General features: G+C 48.1%; 1 protein-coding gene across 1 annotated transcript in view; it reads right to left on the minus strand.

The window, feature by feature from the left end:
- The window catches only part of DIS3L2 (DIS3 like 3'-5' exoribonuclease 2), a 1,010,223-nt gene extending 997,376 nt beyond the window's left edge, over window positions 1-12,847 (minus strand). The window contains exon 1 of the mRNA XM_085635696.1: window positions 12,714-12,847. The gene's annotated coding sequence lies outside the window, so the exon portion shown is untranslated. The remainder of the gene's footprint in view (window positions 1-12,713) is intronic.
- Window positions 12,848-25,629: the final 12,782 nt, after the last annotated feature.

Raw genomic sequence — 25,629 nt, forward strand, 5'->3', positions numbered from 1 at the left:
TGTGGAGCTTGGCAGCCCACCCTAGAGATGTAGCTACTTGAGGGCTCCACGCCCATGGAAAAACTGGTTTGGTAACTAGTCTCCCCTTTCTGTCACCGATGCCAACCCGGCTACCTAATAAAAATACAGCAGATCCTCTAGTATGTCCACCATATGCCTTTCGAAGGCGGCTACCTTTGAGGCTCGACTTTTGGGCCCACACCCTGTGTGGCTTCCTGCCAGGGAGATGTGGCACTTCATCCAACGGCAGGCCTCTATCTTTAACGCACCTGGGAGTCATTTCCACTTTTCCCCAAGATGGCTGAATGCAGTCTTGTGGTCAGCATCTATGAATGGGCACTGGAAAACGTGCAACAGAGTGGCAACTTTCTAGAAGCTGCACATACTTAAAAGTTGCAATAAATTCGACTCAGACATCAATGCAACAATTAATTTGATATGCTGAAGTACCAACTTTAGTCGTCCCATTCATAAGTTAGCACAACTGAGTTAACAGCATGTAACCCTGCACTTGCCAAAAGGGCCACAGACCTTTTCACAGTAAAAACGACAATTTGCGCTTCCGGAAGCGCAGCGGACGAGCGCAGCGGGCGCGCCAATTGCGCGCCGAAGGCGCGCCTAAGGCAAGCCCGTCTGCGCCCGTCCGCGACCAGACCGCGACCGGGGCCGGGCACTCTGCCGGTAAGACTGCACACATAGATAAGATTGTTTGGACGCGTGAAAACCTATGGTCCCTAAACACTCTGGCCGACACATGTTCTCACAACATTGACCTTGGGTCCCACAATCCCCCATATGTCTGCAAGACCTGTGGGTTCCAACTGGATAGTCCAGTCGGCAGAAGGGCTGCTCGTTTCATCAACCCACCGATTAGTAAAGACATTAGAGCGGGACTACTGAATTGCAGATCCCTCGCAAAACATGCCGTTGACATCTGGCTGCTTTTGGAAGAGCACCAGTGGGATTTGCTGTTTCTAACAGAAACTTGGCTCAATGATGATAACATGACCGCCATTGCACTGGCTATCCCCCCTGGGTACAAAATGTGTTCCTCTAACAGGCGAGGTGGAAAAAGAGGTGGGGGAGTGGCTGTCATATTTAAGGAACAGCTCACACTCTCCTCTTCTGCCCCCATGGCCATCCAGGGTCTGGAGGGACTACACTTTTGCTTTCAGATTGGAGCTCAGCTATCTCTAGCGGGGTTAGTCATCTACCGCCCCCCGGGGGGGGGGAAGAGCCCATCCTGACCACTCTGATGGATATTATCATCCAGAGCTCACTCTCTCACCCTCAGTTTCTGGTCGTCGGTGATTTTAATATTCACATGGACAGGACAGACTGTTCTTCAGCGGATTTACTGAGGTCCACTCTGAACTCAGCCAACCTTAAACTTGTTAATGAGGGCCCTACACACAGAGCGGGCCACATGCTCGATTTAATATTCTCCAACATCACTAATATGATGGCTAACACCCCATTACCCCTGATTTGGTCAGATCACTCCCTGATACCATTTCAATTTGTAGTAACGGCGGATAAACCTATGACCAGTAAGTGCTCGTTCATGAAGAGACAATGGAGCAAGCTGGTCCCAGCCACTATGGGTCCACACCTAGCGGAGACCATGCCGACCTTCTCCTCCAATGCGGACACCGATGCTCAGCTTTTTAATGACTGGATCGGGAATATGCTAACATCTATAGCTCCGGCAACAGCCACAATGTCCAAACGAGACTCCCCATCTGCCCCCTGGATTTCTGAGGAGCTCAGAGTGCAAAAATCGCACTGTAAAAAGTTGGAGCGACTTTGGAGGCTAAATTATGATCCTGCAGAGAAGGCCTACTATAAGGAAGCCTCAAAAAAACTGCATAAAGCCATCAGAAAAGCAAAAAAACAGTACTATGCGAACTCGATTCAGCTAGCTGAACATTCTAGCAAAGAAACCTTTAAAATAGTTCAGTCATTTTTCAAACCCATATGTATTGAGAGGGAAGTTTCCCCATCAATCTCGTTCTGCAACAGCATTTCGGACTTTTTTGACTCTAAAATCAAGAAAGTATATGAGTCTTTTGGGCCAGTGATGACCACGGTTAAATCCGATTTAGCGGGCTTAACACCGAACTATGCTACCCTGACACAATTTGATTCAATAGACCTAAATACGGTCAAGCAGGAACTAAGTCGCTGCAAATCGGGCTCGCCAGACGACCCTTGCCCTCCTAAACTCTGGAGCCGCATAGCTGATTTTGTGGCCCCCGCTATTCAACGCATTTGGAATTTGTCCATCTCATCGGGGGTGTTCCCGGATATTTGGAAACATGCCACTCTTCTCCCCCTAAAGAAAAAATCTAATGGGGACCCTAAGGATCTCAATAATCTCCGTCCAATCTCCCTCCTTGCAGCACCAGGCAAAATGCTTGAAAAAGTTATCCAGCGGCAATTAAATCAATTCATTGAATACAACAAAACTCTACATGAGACGCAATCAGGCTTCCGACCTGGTTTTAGCACCGAAACAGCTTTAATTGAGGTGGCAGAGTCAGTAAGGTGGTCGATGGACTCGGGAGACTCAGCGATGCTGGTGCTCCTGGATCTGTCGGCCGCCTTTGACACGGTCGACCACGCTATACTACTGTCTCGACTAGCGGAGATAGGCATCCAGGGTCAGGCACTGAAGTGGTTACAGTCCTATCTGACTCAAAGAACTCAGAAGGTGGCATTAAGGGACGTCTTTTCTACACCTAAAGCACTGAACTGTGGCGTCCCACAGGGCTCGGCTTTGAGCCCACTTTTATTTAATGTCTACCTGGCTCCACTCTTTACGCTGATCGCCAATTGGGGGATCAAGGCAATCTCATACGCCGACGATACCCAATTGGTGTTCCCATACTCAGAAGTGTCAGAGGCATCCTTCTCAAATTTTAAGGGGTGCCTACAAGACGTAGCCTGCTGGATGAACACCAACAAATTAAAACTCAACACTAGTAAAACTGAGGTGATCTTCTTTGGCAGAGACCCCCCCCCACCATCTGATTTATGGTGGCCGGCAGAGATGGGTATAGCTCCCTCGCCTAGCCATTCTGCAAGAAATCTAGGTGTGCGGTGGGATGATAAGTTGTCCTTTGTTTCACACATACAGCAAGTTGCTGGCTGCTGTATGAGCAAGTTGAGGAATCTACGTAAGATTCTTCGACTTCTACCAGTCAGCTGCCGAAAAATCGTAGTCCACGCCACAGTCACATCCAGGCTGGATTACGCCAACGGTCTGTATTTGGGCCTACCAAAGTACCTTATACAGCAACTACAACTGGTTCAAAATGCGGCTGCGAGACTTTTAATGAGGATTCCGTTCAAGCACTCAGTCTCTCCGTACCTCCTCTCCCTTCACTGGTTACCAGTTGCTAGTAGAATAAAATTCAAAGCACTCACTCTGGCCTTCAGATCCTTATATGGAAACTGCCCAAATTACCTGAAAGTTCGACTTCCAAGGTATTCCCAATCTCGTTCGCTCAGATCCAACAACCATGTGCGTCTGACAGCCCCTAGAGTAAAAAGAGCCCGGCTGGGAGGACGAACCTTCTCGGCCAATGTGGCCAATCTATGGAACTCACTACCCATCACCCTCCAACAGGCCCCATCTGAAGCCTGTTTTAAACACCTGCTGAAAACCTGGCTGTTTACCCAGTCTCGCTAAATGCTACCCTCTCCAGCCTCCATGGTCTGATACACTTGTTCTCTCAGCACCGGGACACCTCCTCGTGAGGTAGCTGTTCGCGCTATACAAAATTCTGTATTATTATACTGTTAGAATATATAAAACAGTCTTTGAAAAATCTATTCACCCGCTTATGGCGAGTAAACATTTATCAGGGCAAACTATTTTTAGGCCCAACTGGCCTGTTCTGGTAAGAGAGCTCAGGCTGTCAAAGAACAGGTGTTCTGTTCATTCAGAGAGTGAAGATGCATTTAAATCTTGTTTTTATTTAGTCACATTTGCTGTCCCTTCAAAGACAGAGGTCAAATGTCAGCTTATGTTCCTTTACAAACTGCAGCTTATTTTATCCTGGAGATTGGTGTTTTCTTTTCTTTATATGACTGCAAGTTAGAGGATTTTGTAAAGTGAACAGAATGAAAATTGCTGCAAAAAGAAAGGCTTTCGTTTTTTTTTCTAACACACATTTAAATAGCCTGCAAATGAACAGGACAAATATATTAGCAATTCGGAAAGCACATTTTTTTGTACTTCAGAAGTGTAATGGAAATAAAGATCTTAATAGGATCAAAACAAATCAGTACACTTTACTTGGCGTTGTGCAAATGATACATATTTGTAGAAACCCAGTGTCCGAACATAATAAAGGGTCAGAGCACTGGCACTGAGCCATGGTTAGTAGGCCTCAGTTCACTCTTACAGTAGAAAAAACAGCATATCAGTCCAAAACGTTGGGGTGATCATGCAAAAATATCCATTTCCTTACAATGTCCTATGCTAGTTGAGTTCAATTCAGACTATCTATATCAGACATGTAGGATTTTTGATGCAAGATTTATACAATGGAAACTGCACCATTTGGTGGATTGGATACATTTTGGTTCTGAAGAAAGATCACGGGAACCAGTTTCTAGTGTTCGTGCTCGTCATCTGTTGTGAGGTTTCGATGTAAGATATCCTGATCAATCAAGAGCCCCTCCACCGACACGGCAGCCTTGGGACACGTGGGGGGGCGAGGGGGAGTGGTGACTTTCAAGATGCAGGGCTGAAGTGCCACATACGGTCATGTTGAGTTGTGAATATGGAAAACAGTACAGCGCAACCATCTATGCTGAGGGCCTTCAAGCATAGGAAAGTGTTGCAGTCAATACAGAGTGTGGACGCTGACTGGATTCCAACCATGCACAAGTCGCTCCAAAATTATACCTACTCTATGCATCTTTTATCACTATTTTGGAGTGACTGTTTACGGTCCACAAATGCACGCTATATATTTTGCGTGTTGTGTTTTATTTGTAGATGTAATGACACATTATTTAGGATTATCTCCATAAATTAAATTTTGTTCCGATCAAGGAGACTGAAAATAAACAGCCCTAGAACATTGACAAGTTTGCCAAGATGACCATCTAATGGCATCTGTACAAATGGGGTCTCATTAAACTAACATTAAGGGAATAGATTGCCGAGCCAATGTTACCTCAGACATCAATACTTGCTAACAGGCAATTGATTTTGACAGTGCTAATTAAGGCTCCCTAATGAACTGAGAACAGGAGCATATGTCATGATAAAAAGTAAATCACTGGTTTCATACATTTTTGTAATATAAATAATAAAATATTTTTTCATAATAGTTTTTCTACTCGCATGTGGATTCCTATAGTTGCTAAGAATCTTTTCCGGCAATATCTTTCTCAATCTTTTCCTCTGGTCTCTTTAGATAATTTGAGTTGTCTTAGGCCAGAATAAGTATACAGCTCCCTTAAATGATTAGCTAGCCGTTTCTGTTATTTAGTATGGTCATCTAGCTTATGTGTAGAGGGCTGAAACTTCTGTACTTTAATTTAAATTTTTTTTTTTTTTTTTTTTTTAAAGTTAAACATAAAAAAAAGAAAACATGGTTATTGTAAAACAAAAGAAGCGACTTGGAAGGACAGACCACAAATTAGGTAGTCACAAGAGCATTTGTGCACAGATGCTCTCAGGGGTGTCAACAATCAGTGGTACACATCCCAATCTCTGGGTTGAGGTCACTAGTAGATGCTTTCAGCAGATCCATGCATAAGCACATAGACCCTCACCCAATGTCACAGTTTTTAAAAAAGATTGGGGGTAACCAAGGAGCACGAAGACAAGCCACCCTTAAGTTGGGTGCAGCTCTTTGCATAGGCTCTCTTAGCCAACGCTAATCAGGCTAGAGAGAGTTTGCTGGCCTCAAGTCTGGGCATTCTCACAGCTCCGAGTGCAATGTGCTGAACTCTGGCTCTGGACCATAGCGAGGGAAATTCTTAACTCAGCAGGCTTTCGACCTCTTCCTTGGACTGAAGGGGTCTTCTCCTTAGATCAGAGTCAAACACCGACCACTCTTGTGGAAACAGCCAAGATTCATAAATATGCTCCACCCTTCCTTCCTGCAGATGTGTAACGCTTCCACAAGTAGAATGGAAACACTGGCTAAACTAAAAGGGGCCTATTAACAACTAGTACAGTGCCAGTTGAACTAGCCACTTACATTCAAAGTAAGCTCCCATCTTTGAAAGGAGCCAAACCAGCCAAAGTGAATTTCTTTCAAGTATGTCAAACCTACAAGGAAACTGTCACTCTGAATTGTGCTTTGTATTCCAGACGATCTCTTGCTGTATGAAGTGCAATTATTGGGCTCTTTTCTCTTCGTCAGACCAGGGAACAGGATGCCGCGATGGTAACTTAGCTCATACCTCTGTTGCAGATGTACAGACCTGGCCACATCAATGGCAACAGTATTTAAGTGTTGCCTCTCTATGGCCACAGGTTGACCTGCTTTGTTGGAAAACACTTAACTAGGGTCAAGAAAGCACAAATGATGCTTCCTACTCCAGTGACTGAATGAGGTTTAAAAACCAGCCATCTGCTATGACTTTACAATATCAGGAGGTAAGGAGTGCAGCACAAGGAGACAGGAAGGTGAGGAAGAAATCACCACTGACCGCCTCTAAACTCGATGGAGCACTGTATGGCCTACATACTGATGAGGGGGGGGGGGGGGCACAACATTAGAACCTCACCTCTCAGGTACCCCAAGCACTCATGGAGACTACATATAATCAGGGGAGCCACAAAAGATGCAGCGACAATTACTCAACAGCTGCCACCAAACGTTTTGTGGCCATCAGGTAATGGCAATAGTCGATACCCTGGGGTTTGTCCAATGGCAGCCAAAACCATGAAAATGTACATTAAGGACTTTGCAAAAACCAATACTAAAAACACACTTCAATTTAATTTAGCACTCCTCTTAAATTGACTTTCAGAAGAAGTATCCTGTTCAAGCAAGTGTGCTACACAATGAGCCCTACATACTCTGGTAAATAATTTGTATACCCCCCCCTCCAAAAACGCAACATATTCCTAATGCAAAGAGAATAAATGATGGACGGAATGCTGAACAATGTCAAACACTCACCCCCAGCCAGAGATCTGGGCCTAAATCCATTGTGTTTTGCTCAACACACCATTCTAGTTTGTACCCAGCCATATGCAAATCAGTTTTGACCCTGAGGGGTGATACCCTGAAAAAGGTCCTAGAATGCTTGTTTCTGGCACAGGGGGGGGGCTGGTCTGGCAGTTCATGCTAGACTGTTCCCATGGGGAGAAGGGTGAAGGCTGATTTGCATATGGGTGGGTCCAAATTGGGTTGGTGTGGTGAACAAAAAAATAATTATGGATTTAGGCCCAGATCTCTGACATGGGGTGAGTTTTTGACATTGTTCAGCATTCCGTCCATCAATTGTTCTTTTTGCATTTGTCACCAACCAACTTAAGTGATAGACCCAAGTGCTGGAACAGCATCCAAACAGGACTGACAAGGATCTGGAGACTTTAAATTGCCCCACACCAGGCAGGTATGAATAGCTCATCTGTTTTGGGCAACAACATTTCTAGATGTCGTTTATTCCAATTTAAAGTGCCTCACTACTAAAAGCAGCAAAGGACCCACAGCTCACAGGGGACAAGTTAATATTTGACAACTCAAACTACTTCATTTCAATAGATTACTGAAAACCAGCTTTATATGCTTCCTGTCTCTTGAAAGCTCTACATCACACCAGTGTGTGTGACGGCAGTTAATGTAGAGCGGTGGTACTCAAATGACAGCAGTCCTAAAGGGTGGTAGCCTTTATTTAATATTTGTTGATTTAAAAAACTGCATTCAACCTAGTGCCCAGGGACAAGTTGTGGTCTGTATTAAATGATATCGGGGTCACCCCATATCTACGCCATATAATCAGGAGATTACATGAAGGAAACTTAGCCCAAAGTAGATATGGAGAATAAAGGAGAGCTCTCTATGCCAATTGTTGTCAACAGCAGTGTTAGGCAGGGATGTGTATTGGCCCCCACTCTATTCTGTTTATACATTAATACCTTGGTTGACAATTTAAACAAGGAGAAGGATAATGATACCCCGAAGATTGCTCAAAGCAAAGTACCGACATTGATGTTTGCTGACGACACCCTCCTGCTCTACGAGTCACCAATGGGTATCCAAAATATTCTTGATAGCTTTGGCGCATTCTGCAGCAACAGAGGGCTAGAAATTAACATCCAGAAAACCAAATATATGGTCTTCAATTCAGGAAACCCTACACACCCTAATCCCTGCCTGAACAGCACCCCACTTGAGAGGGTATCCGTCTTCGAATATTTAGGAGTTACCCTAACCGAAAAAATGGATTGGTCAACACACATAGCAAAAACAAGCCTCGAGTTAGCACAGACATCAGGGGGGTTGGCTAAAGCGCATAGGAATTCCTTCTGCAAACCCATCAACCGCCACTGCTGAGATCTATAAAGTGCAAGCTAGGGGTGCCACCATGTATGGGGCTGAACTTTGGGGGCACTGCTCAATTAGAAATAACCAAAATTGAAAATAATTTTATTAGACAGCTACTTGGACTCCCCCCTAGTACCCCACTTGTCCCATTCCAACTGGACTTGGGCGTCAGACCGATTGCAGAAGAAATAGGACTTCGACCACTAACCTTTTGGCGACGCATTTGACCTACTCCAGAATTAATTGCATTCAGGTCTGAGTTAAAAGATGTAACGGGTCTCCCTGCGGCAGGGAAATTAGCCTGGCTCACATACGTTAGGGACACACTTCAGAGCATTGGAAAAACGAGCACGTGGAGTGACCCAACAGTGTCATGCCCGGTAACAACTAGGAATGAACTTGTCATGAGCAATAGGGGAGAAAAACTTGCTCTCCTTCAAGAGAGCTTAGCACTAGGCTCTCTAACAGTAAAGTTTATAGGAATCAAAGATTATTATAATTCTGAGCCTTTCCTAGATGAAGTTCGGCCAGCTGTAGCTAGGAAACTGTCCAATTTAGGCATGAGTCACTCCTGCTGCTCTCTTTTTCCAATAAAAAGGCAGGCACTGTTTCTTTAGGGTGCCCGGCTTGTATACTTTTTCTGTCCTGGTTATAGAAAAGTTAAGTCTAGATGGTTGATACAGCTGTGCAGAAATCTGGGGACCGCCCATTGTGCAGAAGCATTTAGGCTCCTGAAACACAATAGCCAACAAATTGTCGTATTTGCTGTTTCAAGATTCCTGTTCTGTATGTGAGTGTGCAAGTTATTCTTGGGCCTCAGTACTAACATTTAAGCCAAACTACTGTACTTTCTGGGGAATGCCCAGGCTAGTCGTGGTGGGCGCTTGCTTGGTCCAACAACAAAAAATGCTTCCCATGGGGCAGGAATTTTACCCAGAGGCGTGAGAAGACTAACCGGACCTTCTGTAATCAAATAACAATAATTGCACTGCAGGGAATTCTTCTATAAATGGCGGAAAGATCCACTCTGCCTGGTTTAATAGAGGAAAGGCACTCAAATAGGCACGAATTCTAAGTAGAGGAGTCAGGAGACCAATTGGACCTTTTACTGTCAATACACAATTGCACCTTAGTAAAATGTCTGCAAAGGGTACAAAGATACCTTTTTTTTTTAACTGAGCTTTTTAACAAATAGGATTTTCTTTTATTCCAGTAAGGGACTATTGAATACCTGGTTTTATATTTTTTATCTGAATGTATATTATGTTTTATGGGCAGGGCCGAGATGAAGAAGCATCTACTGAAGTGTTCATACACATCTCAGAAAATTAGGCTTTATGGTTTAATTCTTTTATTAAGAGCTGAAGAAAATAAGTGCACATTATAAGGGTCGCGCAGGACCCGGCTGGGAAATAAAGCAACATAGTAACAGTTAACATACCCTACCACCCCCCACCCGAAGATTGAAAGGAGAAGGAAAAGAAAAAAAGTGTAGCCACCACCCACCCGTGGTGCAGTTTTATAGTGGAGCGCTAGGCCAGGCAGTGTGTCAGTCCTGGTGTTCGTGCAGTTTACAAAGCGGGTTCTGGTGCTGGTAAACGTAAGACGCAGATACCTCGGACAAGTCAACTCGCAAAAGTCTTATGCTAGTGAAGTGAGAAATGGCTGCCATAGGTCGCTGAAGGAGGAGCCTTTCCCTGCCAGTGTGAGAGATTTTTTCCATTCCCAGGACATGCTATAGTCGTTGATACCAACCCGTGTGTGAGGGGATGCGTGGGGTCCTTCAGGGAATCAGTATTTTATGGATGGCTGTGCCTAGAGCTATAGCGATCTGTTTCCCCCGCCTGGACTTTAGGGGTTAGGTAAGAGGGCTGGGCACCCCTAGAAGGACATATGCAGGGAGCCTGGGGATCTCTGTATCAAGGTGTTTGTCCACTTCGTCCAATATGTGTGTCCAGTAGGCCCGGAGATGCTGACAGTCCAGCGTGCCCCTCCCCCCACAACCCCACCAGCAATCAGGGCTCTGTGTCGTATCGACCTGGTGGAGTCTCTCTGGGGTGCAATACCAGTGACAGACTCATTTGGTGTATGTTTCGGTGAGACCTACATGTGTTGCTGTGTGGGGTGCCCTATAACATGCACCTTCCCATGCCTCTGGGTTGAGGTCGCATCCTAATTCCCCGTTCCCAACGAGCCCTACCTGCATGGTAAGTGTGGGTGTATCTGGATTGGAGCATCGAACAGAGATACGAAATCAGTTTCTTGTCCGATGATCGTGTTATGAGCCAACATTCGAAAGGTGTAAGGAGCCTCGCCGCCTGTGGACGATTGTCAGGGTGCATTGCCCAGTGTCGTACCTGGAGGTAGCGCATGTGGAAAATGAGGCTTTAGAAATACTGCTGCTTGACTACGGACTGTGAAGAGCATTGTCCAACAAAGGGAGTCGACCATAGACAAATTCATTTTCTTTCTAATTTCGATGCACATAATGAATTCCACATCCTTAGAGGAGACATTCTCCATCTGTGCAAAAACTGCCTTGAACCATCGGATAATAGACTGTGTATACATCAAACAATTACCAGTCTTAAGATTTAGTTATCGGACCCCCTTTAGCTCAGTTCGTAGGATTTTGAAGGGCTTATGTTGTTTTGAATTAATTTCTCCCTTGGAGGATATCATAAAATGCTAGAATGGACATTCATTGATTATGTGAATGCGCCTTTATAATGGTGTCTATTTCTATGTACTGTATGTATTTATTGCATTTGCACTTTTTTGGTCATTCGACGAAATAAAGTATTTTGATGATGATGACATCTACATGGCCCCGCTTGGAGCCATCGTCAGTAGCCACGGATTCAACATCGTCTCCTACACCGACGACACCCAGCTGATCTCTCCCTCACAGACAAACCCATACCCGCCAAGAACAACTTCCACGACAGAATGAAGGACAGCTGCCAAGACTGAAGTCCTCATCCTGGGCTCCTCCCCCTCCGTCAGGGACAACTCTTGCTGGCCTGCAGCACTCGGAATCCCCCCACACCCACGGACCATGCACGAAACATCTGCATCATCCTGAAAGCGCGCTCTCAATGAACCGCCAAATCAACGCAGTTTTGTCCTCCTGCTTCCACATGCTCAGCCTCCTACGTAAGAACTTCAAGTGGATTCCCACTGAGTCCAGGAAAACGGTCACCCAAGCACACGTCAGCAGCATACTCTACTAAGGCAGCGCCCTCTACGCCGGCACCACCCGGAAACTAAAAAAAAAAAACACAGATTCATCCTGAACTTTCCACACCGCAAGGACATCACCGGCCAACTGAGAGACCTTCACTGGCTACCTGTCAATAAGAGAATCACCTTCAAGCTTTTCACACACACTTACAGAGCCCTCAACAACGCCGTACCTACATACCTCAACCACCGCCTCTCCTTCTACACTCCCAACAAACATCTCCGTTCCGCCCAACTGGCCCTGGCCACCATCCCAAGCATCCGCAAGACAACAGCTGAAGGAATAACCTTCTCTTACCTTGCTGCGAAGACCTGGAATGCACTGAATCTGCACCTCAGGCAATCACCATCGCTGCCGCAATTCAGAAAGGACCTCAAGACCTGGCTCTTCGACTGAACTACGGACGCAACCCCCCCCCCCCCAGCGCCCTGAAACCCTCAGGGGTGATTAGTCACTGATTGATTCTTCATTTCCTGAATATGCTTGTGAGGAAGTGTCACTCGTAGTAGTTAAATGTCACTCATAATTACACTGAAATTATGAAAATGTCACACATAAGCAATCCGGAACCGTGGCAGCTATGCATCACTATCAGGTGTGTCGGTTCCATTACTTCATTGGAAGCATAACAGGACTGCAACACACAGGTTATAAAAAGCCCAGGACTCAAAGCCCTAGCCACGATGGTACAGAGCGAAGTGTACACTCCGGGGGCACTAGTAATTCGTACGTGTTGGAAAACATTACTTTATCTTCGTTAAGCTATACATTTATTCTATATCCGTTATGTTGAAGCACCAAGTAGACCATGTTTACTCTAATTCTAAAGAATATGCTTGCATTCTCCTTTTCTGGCGTTTTAATAATAGCTTGGAATGTCCGTCCCTCACATTCCCATGTGCCCCCATGTCAGCCAAGGTCTGCCTCGGCGCCCCACTCACCTCCGAGCCCTTTCTCCGCTGCCTCGCTCTTTGCTGTTTAAATAGCCCAAGACAGACCGCTCACGCTGGTTGTTATTATGACAGCTTACACTTCCGGGTCGGCGCGGCTACGGCAGCCGGCAGAGGACTGAAGACCTCGAACGTCACCGTGACGCGCGCGCGCTGGCCGGCTGGAGCGGGACTGCGGGGGAAGGAGCGTGCGTCGCTGCACGTGGGTGCTCATTGTAGAAGCTCGACGTGGAGTCAGTGCTTTTAAAGCGTGGTTAAATAAATCTGGATAAATGCGTTTACAGATACCCCGCCTCACCAGGGAATGCCTCAGTCTAGGCTTTTATTTTGCCGAACATTGTTTTCAGGTTCGTTCTCCTTCAATTAATTGAGTAGCTCAAGTCAGGCAGGGCTGTAAGTCAAACGATACATACCTGTGAACTTCTTGACTTAAATTAAACAAGCATTGGCATAGCTGTAACGTTGCTCAGTAATCACACGAGGCACGTTGTTGGGTTACCGCTATATTTATTTAGCATTCTTATGAGCATGTACCGAGGAGCGTCGGCCGGCACTCTCTCCTCATCTCCCCGGCGCGCTGATCTGCGCGCGCACCCCGGCGCCAACGGGGCCGCCTGCGTCACGTCAACGTGACGTGAACAACTAGACCGCTACATATCTCCCCCTTTTACCAAACCAAAAATCAGTCACTTACAGTTCGCAGGTTAGTTTGAAGTCTTGGAACCTGGAAGGCCTTACAACTCGTCTTCCACTCCTGGTCACCTTACCAATGTTCCCTCGAGCCCCTTGGCTCTGCGTTTCCTCGATTTCTGTTCCTCCACTCATCGCTCCTTCGCTGTTCATATTGCCTCTCGGCCTGTCCATCTCTGCCACTGGGGCCTCACCCCTTAACACACCTTCTTGCTCCTCTCCTGCACCTGCTTCTTCCATTAGTTCACTTCCGCCTTCCTTGTTCTCTTCCTCCCCGTCTTCCGTGACTTCACCTTCCGGATCCCACTGTTCCCATCTCAATATCTTGTTGCACCGGGCCATGCGGTCCTGCGACCACACGTTCCCATCACTGAGCAGGGCCGCTCGATCATAAACTTCCTTAACCTGCATCGGCTTGCTGTACTTGCTGTCTCCCTTTCTTTGTAGGGTCGCCAGCTTTACTCTCACCCATTCTCCTCTCTCTAAGTGAGTGTCCTTCACATTCCTCCTCTTGTTGTAGTTGTCGGTGTAGGTGGCTTGTGCTCTCTCCAGATTTGCTCTTACTACCGCCGGAGACCATTCGCTGGTCACCACCTTCTCCTTCCAGATTCTGTTGTCGTGCGTGAAGGGTTCACGTCCTCTCAATATTTGAAACGGGCTATACCCCGTGCTTGTGGGCGTTATTCTGTAGGCCCATACCATGTTCTCCAACGCTTTCTTCCAGTCTTTATTACAGGTGATGGCCGCTTGTATGGCCCCCATCACCACTCTGTTAAATCGTTCCACCAGACCGTTGCCTGCCGGATGGTATATGGCCGTGTGCTTTACGGAGATGCCATTTCTTCCCATGAATTGTTTCCATCTTTCCGACGTGAACTGTGGTCCATTGTCACTTAAGATGGACTTGGGAATACCTTCTCGGGTGAATGTTTCCGATAGAAACTCCAGGATGTTCTCCGTGTCCATGGATTCGCTCACCTTTATTTCTGGCCATTTGGAATAACGGTCGATGAGGACACACACGTACTTCTGTATGCTCTGGTCATCCAGCACCGGTCCCAGAATGTCTATTGACAACTCTTCCCACGGGTTTGAGGGAGTGTCGAATTTCCCAAGGGCTGGACGTAGTGGTCTCAATGTTTTGTCGGCCCCTTGGCATTGGGGACACTCTCTGACATACCTCTCTGCTCTTACGTCCATACCTGGCCACCAGTAGTTCTGTTTCGATCTGGCCTTGAGTTTCCCTATGCCAAGGTGGCCTTCGTGTAATAAGTCCAGCAGCTTGTTGATGAGATTCGTGGGGGGAATTACTCTGTCTCCCCGGTAGATGAATATGCCCTTGTCTCCTACTGTCAGTTCTTCTTTCACTTCATAAAATGGTTTGAGGTTGGTTTTCACCTTTTTCTTATCAGGCCACCCTTGTGTGATGTGCGCCTTTACTTCCATAAGGTCAGAGTCTTCTTCATAGGCTTCCGTCCACTCTTGTATGCTGATTATCTTCTCTTGGTCCTCTATGAGAGCTACCATCTCTCCTTTGTCCGCTGGGTCTTCTTCTCCCGGCTCCATGGCCGCCGCTCGACTCAAGTAGTCCGCCACTCGGTTCTTGTTTCCAGGGATGTACTCCACATCATATCTGAATTCCAACAGTTTTAAGGACATCTTCGATATCCGGGGTGTGGCGCTGGCGTGCCCGCTCGAAGTTAGTACCTTCACTAACGGCTTGTGGTCCGTCTTGAGCAGGAATCGGGTACCCCATAGGAACTGCCGGAACCTCGTCATGGCCCACACAACCGCCAACATCTCCTTCTCGATGGCGCTGTACTTGCCTTCCGTCTCCGTCAGTGCTCTGGAGGCGAAGCTTATTGTCTCCATGTCCCCTCTTCCTCGGTCTTGCATGAGTACAGCGCCTAACCCCTTGTCGCTGGCGTCGGTGATGAGTATGGTGGCGCCTTGTGGGTCGTACCCCTTGAGCGGTATGGCTTCTAGGATTCCCTTTTTGATGACTTCAAATTCCGCTTGGGCTTCCGGTGTCCACTGGAACACCGTGCTCTCTCTTGTCAGCCTCCTCATGTTGTAGGTCTTGGATGCGAAATGTACCACGAATTTGCTATAGTACTCCGCCATCCCCAGGAACGATCTGACTTCCTCCTTGTTCTTGGGGGGCGGTGCTTCCGCGATGGCTTTCACGTTCCCCGTCTTGGGTGTGATCCCCTGTCGCCCAATTTCATGGCCTAAATAGGTTACCGATTGCAGTCCCAACCGACATTTCGACCATTCTGCCGTGAGGCCTTTGGCTTCCAGTGTTTGTAGTACTTTTTCTAGTTTCCGGTCATGATCTCTCCTATCTCTCCCCATCACTAGGATATCGTCCTGGAAGTACTGTACGTCTTTGCAGTCTCTGAACAATTGGTGCATCATCTTCTGAAAGACGGCTGCCGCCGAGGCTAGCCCGAACGGCATGCGACAAAATCTGTAGCACCCAAACGGGGTGATGAACGATGTCAGGCTTTTGCTGTCCGGGTGTAGAGCTACCTGGTGGTAAGCTGATGTAAGGTCAATGGTGGAGTACCACTGAACTCCTCTGGTTCTTGCCAACATCTCCTCTATCTTGGGAAGGGGAAATTTCTCCACCACTATGTTTTTATTGAGTTCTCTCAGGTCCACACAGAGCCTGACCTTCCCGTTGGGTTTCATCACGACCACCAAGGGCGCCAGCCATTCGGCGCAGGTAATGGGTTCTATGATGCCCTTCTTCTCCAGATCTTGGAGTTCTGTCTGGACGGCTTCCCTTACTGCAATGGGCACATTCCTCACTTTATGTGCCACTGGTGTGGCTCCGTCCTTGAGCACTATTTTATGTTGAAATTTCTCCATTTTCCCTACAGTGCCCCCAAACACTTTAGGGTAGTTCTTCTTCCATCTGTTCATGTCCGGCCATTCCTCCTGTTCTGTGAGTAGAATTTGTTCCTTCCCTCCTGGGTCGAGTTTTATGCCTAGGTCGCCTTGGTCTAACCATCCTAGGACGGAGGGTCCTTTCTCGGCCACATACAGTTTGCACCGCGCTGATCGGCCTCTGAACTCGAACAGTAGACGTCGGAAGCCCAGCATGGGAATGCGATCCCCATTATAGGTAACCGGTCGTATGTCTAGTTTCTCCAGTTCAGGGCCCAACTTGGATTGGAACTGTTCTTCCCACACTGCTCTCTGTATAATGGTAAATGGGGATCCGGTGTCTGCCACTACTGAAATGGTGATGCCGCCCATGGACATCTCTAGGACTGGTTTGGTTGATCTCTTGGCGTCTACGCTCAATACCTGATCGTATATACATAAGACGGTGATCACTTCTTCCTCTGTGGCTTCCTCCAGGTCTTCTGCGCTTTGGTCAACATATTTCACCACTCCTTTCTGTTGTTTCTTCCGACACACCTTCTCGTAGTGACCCATGATACCGCAGTGCAGGCATTTGGCTCGGAATGCCGGGCAACGTCTGTCGTGGGCTTCGTGGGACCAACTTCCACACCTGTAGCACGTTTTCTTGTTCTCACTGTCCGCTTGTTTCCCTTGCCATCTGCTGGTCCCTTTGGCCATGGGTTGTTTGTGTTTCTGGTCCTTGCGGTGATCTCCCTCCTGTATCCTGTTCACCATGGTTGGGGTGACCGCCTCTTTTTTGGTAGCATCGGCGCACCTCTTCGAGAGTTCTGCCCTCTTCACTATGACCATTACTTCCTTGAGTGTGGTGTCCCCACTCGCCCACAGCTTGTCTTGCACGTTTGCGCTGGTGGTGTGCATGATCACCTGGTCTTTTATGAATTCATCTTCCCACAGTGCGTACTTACACGGGGCTGCTAGCTTCCTCAACGCTGCTACATACTCTTCGATGGATTCCCCCACCTTTTGTTTCCTTTGCTGGAAGTTATATCTATCCACTGAAACACAGATGGTGGGGCGGTATCGTTCATCTAGGGCCTCCACTGCATGCGCATACACATCGTCGTCTGTGTCTTCTCTCTTCGTTGGTACTAGACTCTTGTATATTCTCAGACCTTCTGGGCCCAGATTTAGTAGCAGGATGCGTTTTTTTCTCTGAGGAGTGAACTGCTCTTCATTTTCGTCCTCCAGGACCCCTATGAAATTGTCTATATATTCCTTCCAGTCCTCCCATTTCATCAGTGGGTCTCCGGGTTTCGTTAGGAATTGCACGGGTGCAATCGCATACCCTGCCGGGGTACTCATCTTCACTTCCTTGGCGCTCGTTCCGTCGGTGGCTTTGCTCGGGGGGCTGCCTGGGGTGTTGTTGTTGTTCCCTGTGTGCTTGATTCTCTGGGGGCTTTTGTTACTAGACCCCACCTCCTCCTCTTTGGTAGCCAGCGCAGCGCTCCCTGTGCGTGGATTTGTGTGAAGGTGGCGTGTGTGCTCTTGGCCGTTTGTGGGTAGCGTCGTCCCTGTGGCCTATATGCAGCTCGTGTGCTGTACTGTGGCACTGCCACGCTCCTCGGTTGCTCCGTACCTCGGATCGTCCGACGTGGTTGACTAGGACGTTTTCCGTGACTCCCCCCGCTCCAGGCAGGCCTGTCTGGTGTTCCGTTTTGGGCCTGGTGACCTGCTTGCGTGTCTTCCTTCGCCTCGTGGGGGCCACGTGGAGTGTTGCCCTCTCCTGTGCTCCCGCGTCGGTCAGGTCTCTGTCCCGACCTCGTCGCCACTGTAACGTTGCTCAGTAATCACACGAGGCACGTTGTTGGGTTACCGCTATATTTATTTAGCATTCTTATGAGCATGTACCGAGGAGCGTCGGCCGGCACTCTCTCCTCATCTCCCCGGCGCGCTGATCTGCGCGCGCACCCCGGCGCCAACGGGGCCGCCTGCGTCACGTCAACGTGACGTGAACAACTAGACCGCTACAATAGCCAATAGGTCTCGCCTTTGGGGCCTTATAAGTATTTAGTTATGCAGCACAATATCCTTCCTGCAACAGCATCAACTGTTGCATGGCTAAATACTTATAAGGGCCCAAACGCGAGACCTATTGGCTATGCCAATGCTTGTTACCTTGTGTACCTTGGGGATGGTCAGGTTGCCACTGTCTGATGATCTCAGTGATCTGGCCAGGATATAGGGTTTGAAAAATTGTGACAGTTACCAAGGACCCAGACCATATGTAGCCATGAACGCAATACATAAAGCTTTGAACTGAATGCGTTTGCTGATGGGCAACCAATGTAGCTCTGCGAGAGCCATGTAGACCGCATCATAGCGAGTGAGCCCGAGCAGGACTCTAGCTGCGGCGTTCTGAGTCATCTGGAGTTTATGTATACTACGCTTGCTCGCACTAGTGAGAAGGGCGTTGCAATAGTCCAGCGTAGAGCCAATTAAAGCTAGATATGTCTGTGCTTTCAAAGCACGGCCACCATCTCATCACACCCAAGGCCGTAGCGCTGTAAAATCTCAATGGGCAAACCCCAGTTTTACTCCTTGCCGCAGTACGAGCCAACTCGTATTAACTTCTGCTCCCGCAACAACACACTTTGAGGCAGGTAACAGCGGCATGTAGTGCGTCTCAAAAACTCTTTAGTAAATTATTCATTTAAATAGCCTGCCGGTTTCACTTTCAGGTTTAATATCTTCGATTATAAGAAAGGACAATCCAATCCTTGAACATTGTTATCGTAGATGATCTGTTGTGAGATGATGTTTCTATACTTGCAAGTTAGTATTTTAATGTGTTTCAGTTTTAGTTATTGCACCTTGGCATGCCCCTTAGTACTGTTTTAACTCCAATATTCCATTGGTGATTGAATGTGGTAAGACAGTGGCAGGGGTTTTTCTTGGGATAGCTGTGATGCATTGAGCAGAGAGAACAGCTCAGAGAAGACGGGTGAATAGCACATGAAAGAGGAATGGACAGTAGAGAGGAGAGGAGACGGCCAAGGAACAGAATCAAAGGAACATTGGAGCAGAGTGAACAGGACAGAGGAGCAGAGTGAACAAAACAAAGGAGCAGGGTGAACAAGAAAAAGGAAGAGAATGCAGGACGGAAAACAGAACGACCAGAACAGAGGAGCAGAGTGAACAGGACAGAGGTGAAGAGCGGCATGAATAGGGGAGTGGAAGGTCATCATGGACAGAGGAGCAAAGTGAACAGGACAGAGGAGAAGAGTGAACAGGAAAGAAGAAGAGAGAACAGGACACAAGGCAAAACGAACAGGCTAGAGGTGCAGAGCTACATGGACCGAGGAGTGGAGGGCCATGGCCAGGGGAGCAGGGTGAACAGGACAGAGGAGCAGAGTGAACAGGACAGAGCAGCATGGACAGAGGAGTAGAGGGCCGTGGATGGGTAGCAGAGTGAACAAGACAGAGAAGTGGAGGGCCATTGAAAGAGGAGAAGAGTGAACAGGGTAGAGCAGCAGAGTTGCATGGAAGGAGGAGTGGAGGGGCATGGACAGGGAGCAGATTAGACAGGAGAGAGGAGCCGGGTGAACAAGAAAGAAGTAGAAAGAACAGGACAGAGAAGCAAAGTAAACAGGACGAAGGAGTGCAGTCAACAGGACAGAGGAGCAGAATGAGCTGGACAGTGGAGCACAAACAACCAAACAGGAGCAAAGAGAAGCGAGTTCACCAGCGAGAATTGGATACAGACAGCAGATAGTACACGACAAAGGTTGCAGAGTGCCAGACAGAGCGAGAAGAGAGTGAGATAGTGGGAGGGCAGGGGCAGTGTGCCTGATAGAGGGGCAGAGATCCAGAAAGAGAGGTGGGGGCAGGGTCAGAGAGAGAGAGGGGTCAGACAGCCCGGCAATGTAGGAATTGTGATAGACCGAGCGGGCATCGTGCCCGACAGAGAGCTATAGAGCCAGATGGACAAGTAACAGAATAGTAGGGCAGGGAGACATTTAGAGGGGGTATAGAGGCAGTAGAGGGGTCATCGTGCCATAGAGAGGGTAAATATAATGCTGGAGGGAGGGTGCAGAGAGCCGGGCAGAGGGGGACAGCTTGCCTGGCAGAGTGGCCGTCGTTCCAGACGTGAGGTGTAGAGCTAGTCAGGGGCAGTGAGCCAGAGAGAGAAGAAGGCAGTGTCCCGGACAGAGGGATCGGTGTGCCAGGCATAAGGGCAGCGAGCCAGGGCGGGGGCGGTGGAGCTGGAGAGAGCAGGGGGAGAGATGATGTGACCGGAAGGAGACCAGGAGGCGCAGGTGTGGAAAAGGGCAGGGCCGGCCGTGTGAATCTTTACACGCTGATAAGAATGCAGAACTGGAACCAGCAGTGACGCAGAGGCCTCCGGTGGAAGCGTGTGGAAATGTTGGACGAGTGCAATGGCGCAGATAAACTGTGTAATGCACGAGCAGAGCAAGCGAAGCAGACAAAAGACTGAGGCTTGAGGTGATTGATGCAAGGGGAGACGAGAAGCAAGGGCTGGGAGCACGTCCTGCATCGAGAGTAACAGCAGACCTGGGAGAGTGAGAACACACTGACGCCCAAAGTTCTTCTGAGAATATCCATAGTGAAACAAAGGTCATTACTTCCTGATACACCCCAAACTGCACCCGAGTCTAACGAGTCAACGCAAAAAAAAAACACGCTAGAGATGCGCGCGCGTATAAATAAAAAAAAACACGCTAGTGATGCGCGCGCGTATAAATAAAAAAAACACGCTAGTGATGCGCGCGCTCGCAGCAGCGCGAAAAAGTTAAAGTGATCGCGCTGGAAGGGAGGCAGATGGCGTCTGCACACGTGCATGCTCGCGTGAACGCAAGCGCTAGGCCACCAGGCAGCACTTTGAAAACCCAATACTAAATGTCTTGGAGCAGCGCATGCGCTGGCTCAGCGAGACCTAACAAAAAACAGGTGTTTTATTGGGTGATCCAATACATAACAACACTTTAAAACCGGGAAGTTAGAGATTTAGGAAAAACAAAATCTTGAGAAAGTATTTTACCCATTGGTTTATATTGAAGCAAAGGCAATTTTAGGTTAGAGACTTAGATATAGCAATTTTCTGATGAAAAAATTGTGACTTGCAGGTGTGTGTTGAAATGATGATTCTCGAGACAAGGTAGGGAAAAGACGTGGTTTACTTGTAATGCAAGTCGGAAGGCAAAGAACCCACAACTGCTCTTCTGGTCTCCTCGGTGTAACTGCCTAGCAACACAGTTAGAGGAGAACACCAGGGGACAGAAGAACACCGAACCATGGTTGAGCAACAACATGTGTCCTGCGCGGGGGCATGGGATCATAACAAGTTGTCCTTAAAGTGGCGAAGGACAACTTGTTAACATAACGTCATCCCTCTTTTTTTTAGTAATTGAAAGTTGAATACATGGCAAAGATAAACAAAATACTAGTTAAGATGCAAAGACCACACCAAATTCACAATGCAGTAATGATAAGAGTAACAAGAATACGAGGTGTATAAGCACACATAATAAAAATAATCTACATTAAATAACCTTTAAACTTCAGAGTAAATGAAGCATTGCGAGACATTCTGCAAGGAGATCTGGAAAGTGAAGAAACTGGTAAAATCTTCCCTGCTGGCACCAGAAGAAAGGACAGACTCATTACCTGCCAACAACACATGAGAACCATTATATTCATGAACATCCTCATTGGACGGAACACAACCTACCTGTGCAGAGGGCACAACGGAGGTTGTCTGCAACTGAGTCTTTTCATGTGAAAAGTCCAACCATGAATTTTACTCACCATACTCCGGGTAACATAAACCGTTATTTTTTGCATTAGTAATATTTAAAGCTTGTTCATTGGTGATTTTCACCAGACTCCTCCAGTTCCACTACCCTTAGTGCCCTTCCACTTGTGGAGCTTTGCAGCAGTTTTAAGATCTTCTTGGAGTTTCTCGTTGCTCAAATGGGTAAAATATCTGATATATATATATTTTTTCACCTCTTTATCGCCCATCTCTCAGAGTTCATCGAAACGAACAACATCCTGGACCTCTCCCAATCGGGCTCCAGAAGCAACCACAGCACTGAGACCAATATCCTCGCCGCTAAAGACGGTGCGCACCCTCCTCGAATGAGGTGAGACTGCAGCCCTCATCCTCCTGGACCTCTCAGCCGCTTTCGGCACTTCTACCATCACACCCTCTGCGCAGGACTCCACAACGCCGGCTGCCGCAACAAAGCCCTGTAATGGCTCTTCTCCTTCACCTAGCCAAACGCAGAGAGAGTCAGACTTCCACCATTCGACTCAGAATCCATAGAGATCAGCTGTGGAGTGCCACAGGGATCCTCCCTGAGCCCCACTCTCTTCAACATCTACATGGCCCTGCTTGAAGCAATCGTCAGAAGCCACGGACTCAACATCATCTCCTATGCCGACGACACCCAGCTGATCTCTCCCTCACAGACAAACCCATATCCACCAACAGCAACTTCCATGACTGGATGAAGCCAGTTGCCACCTGGATGAAGGACAGCTGCCTCAAGCTTAAATCAGATAAGACCGAAGTCCTAATCCTGGGCTCCTCCCCCTCTGCCTGGGATGACTCTTGGTGGCCTTCAGTGCTCAGAATCCCCCAACACCCATGGACCATGCACGAAACCTTTTTTTTTTTTTAACATTTTTGTTTTTCCAAATAAAGAAGGCAATTCACAGTGCACTGCGTATGGTTATTGCACAACCAAAAGGAATGACGAAGCGCACCTGACAGTACATGCTACAATAGTGGAAAAGGTATTCATACATACAGTGGCAACACCCAATAGGCTCCAGAGCCCGACTCTCCCTCCCGTGCCCACCCACCCCCCTAACACCATCCTACCAAATGTGAGCAGTCGCTTTCCTGTGAATTTTCTGGGCTGCAACCCCCACCCCAGGCCCACGCCGTGTCGTATTGTGGGAAAGAGTGCGGTGCTCATCTCTCAGCCCACACCCTCCGGCACTATGCCATTGTCAGTTTGTGAGGCAGAAGCTTGCCTTGCCGAGTCCAAGTATGCTCGCATTAGCCCCCATATGTCCTTAGGACGGGATGCTGGCGGCATCAAACTGGCATATAACTCTGCGTTAGTGTTGCAATACACCAGGCTACGCAACCAGTCCTGCAGTTTGGGGACTGTTTTCCTACCCCAGTGGATGGCTTCCTCCCTCTTCGCCAGTAGTAGCCCCAAGGACGCCAACCTTCTAGCTTTCTTGGGTATCTGAACTGTATAACCCAGAAGGGCGATTTCAGGAAGGGGGACAAGTGGGATCCCGATGATTTTCCCCAGCGTCTCGTGTACCTCCGCCCAGTAGGCCTGTAAACAAGGGCAAGTCCAAGCCAGATGGAAAAAACCACCAGCGTGTGGAGCGGTGCATTTCAAGCAGTTGTGAGGCCTGGATGCGTCAATCTTGTGGGCCATGGCAGGTGTGTGATAAGCGCAGCGGAGGAATTTAAAATGTAATAACTTGTGACGGCTGTTAAGCGAGAGCTCCCCGGTGACCACACAGCACTTTTTCCATTGGTCATCTGTGATCCCTCTGCCCACATTCGCCTCCCATTCCCGCCTGATCCTGGTGTCCTCCACAGGAAGAAGCTGAGCGCAGGCTCTGTACATCTTGGAGACCAGGCGGGCGCCATCCGCACTTTCCAAGACCAGCGGGGGGAATGTATCCGGCTCAACCGGGAATGAGGGAAACTCCGCATGCAAGGCGGACTTCATTCTGCACATGATGAAGCAGGTCATAAAACTGCAATCTAGAAATCTGTCGTCTTCATCTATTGTGAAGACGTGTCCCCCGGGTAATAGGTCTCCTATCTTAGCTATGTCTGCTGCTGCTAATGTACGCTGTACTATTCGCTCTCCAGTAAGTGGGAACCATCTGGTGTTGGGCAAGGGAAAGGCAGAGGAGTAAAATGCTGTGGCCCCCGTATGCCTGCGCAATCTATCCCAGGCCCAGGCAGTCGTAGACACAGTCTGGATATCCTGCGTGTTCCGTGGGAAACCACCCGGTAGGATTTCGTTCAGTTTGTCTGGGAGACTAAGTCCGCCTCCGGTCTCAGATATGGGATACGGGCGTCCGGATGAAACCAGGCATGCGCGTAGCGGCACTGCGCCACCAGGTAGTGCAAGTGGAAGTCTGGGACACCAAAGCCTCCTCTGTCATAGGGCAGAGTCAATATGGACCAGCGAACTCGGGGACGCTTACTACCCCACACCAGTGGATCATAAGTGATCTTAGGGTGCGAAAGAAACTGTACGATAGGGGCACAGGGATGTTATTAAATAAATATAGCAATTTGGGGAGGATCACCATTTTTATAATAGCCACTCAGCCAGATAGCGACAAGGGTAGTCTTAGCCATCTGTCCACCTGCACTTCTATTTTCTGAAAGGTCTGCCCATAATTCAAGCGTATGAGTTGAGTGGTATCTAGGTGGATGTGGATGCCGAGATATTTCACCGAGTCCTGGCACCATTCCAGAGGGAATTCACAGTCCCATATGACCGTGGCCTCCGTTAGTGGAAATATAATAGGCTTGTGCCAGTTGATGCCCAGCCCCGAGAAACTGCCAAATCGGATAATTTACCAATTTAGAGGAGCCAGGTTTAGATGAGGCTTCCGGACATACAGGATGGTGTCATCCGCATATAAAGAAGCCAAAAGCAGGCCCGTTCTGAATTGTAAACCTATGTGCAAATGTCGCTCTTGGAAGTGCCGGACGAGTGGGTCCATCGCTAAAATGAATAATAGAGCGGATAGAGGACAACCCTGTCTAGTCCCGCGATGCAGACGAAACGGCTTGGACAGAGTACCATTCAGGTGAAGTCGGGCTGATGGGCCTCTGTATAGTAAGGAGACAACTGCGATGAAACTGTAAGGTAGGCCCATGCGCTGCATTACTTCCACTAGGAAGGGCCATTCCAAAGAATCAAACGCTTTCTCAGCGTCCAGCAATACCGCTGCTGCAGGAACCTCCGGTTGGATTCTGTGCAGTACAGCGAACAGCGTTCGGTGATTTAAGGATGTAGAGCGTTTGGGTACAAAGCCCGACTGCATTGGGGAGATGATGAACTCCATCAGCTGTGATAGCTTGTTAGCAAGCACTTTCGCCAGTATTTTGTAGTCCCAGTTTGGTAGGGACAGTGGTCGGTAAGAATCGCACTGTTTGGGGTCTTTCCCTGGCTTCGGGAGCAGAATAATCACCGATTCACACATCGTGGGGGAAGGCTCTGGTTTTCCAGGGCCTCTGCATACACCTCTATTAACTGGGGGGGGC

This window comes from Triturus cristatus, chromosome 11, assembly GCF_964204655.1.
Source record: "Triturus cristatus chromosome 11, aTriCri1.1, whole genome shotgun sequence".
Lineage (NCBI taxonomy): Eukaryota > Metazoa > Chordata > Amphibia > Caudata > Salamandridae > Triturus > Triturus cristatus.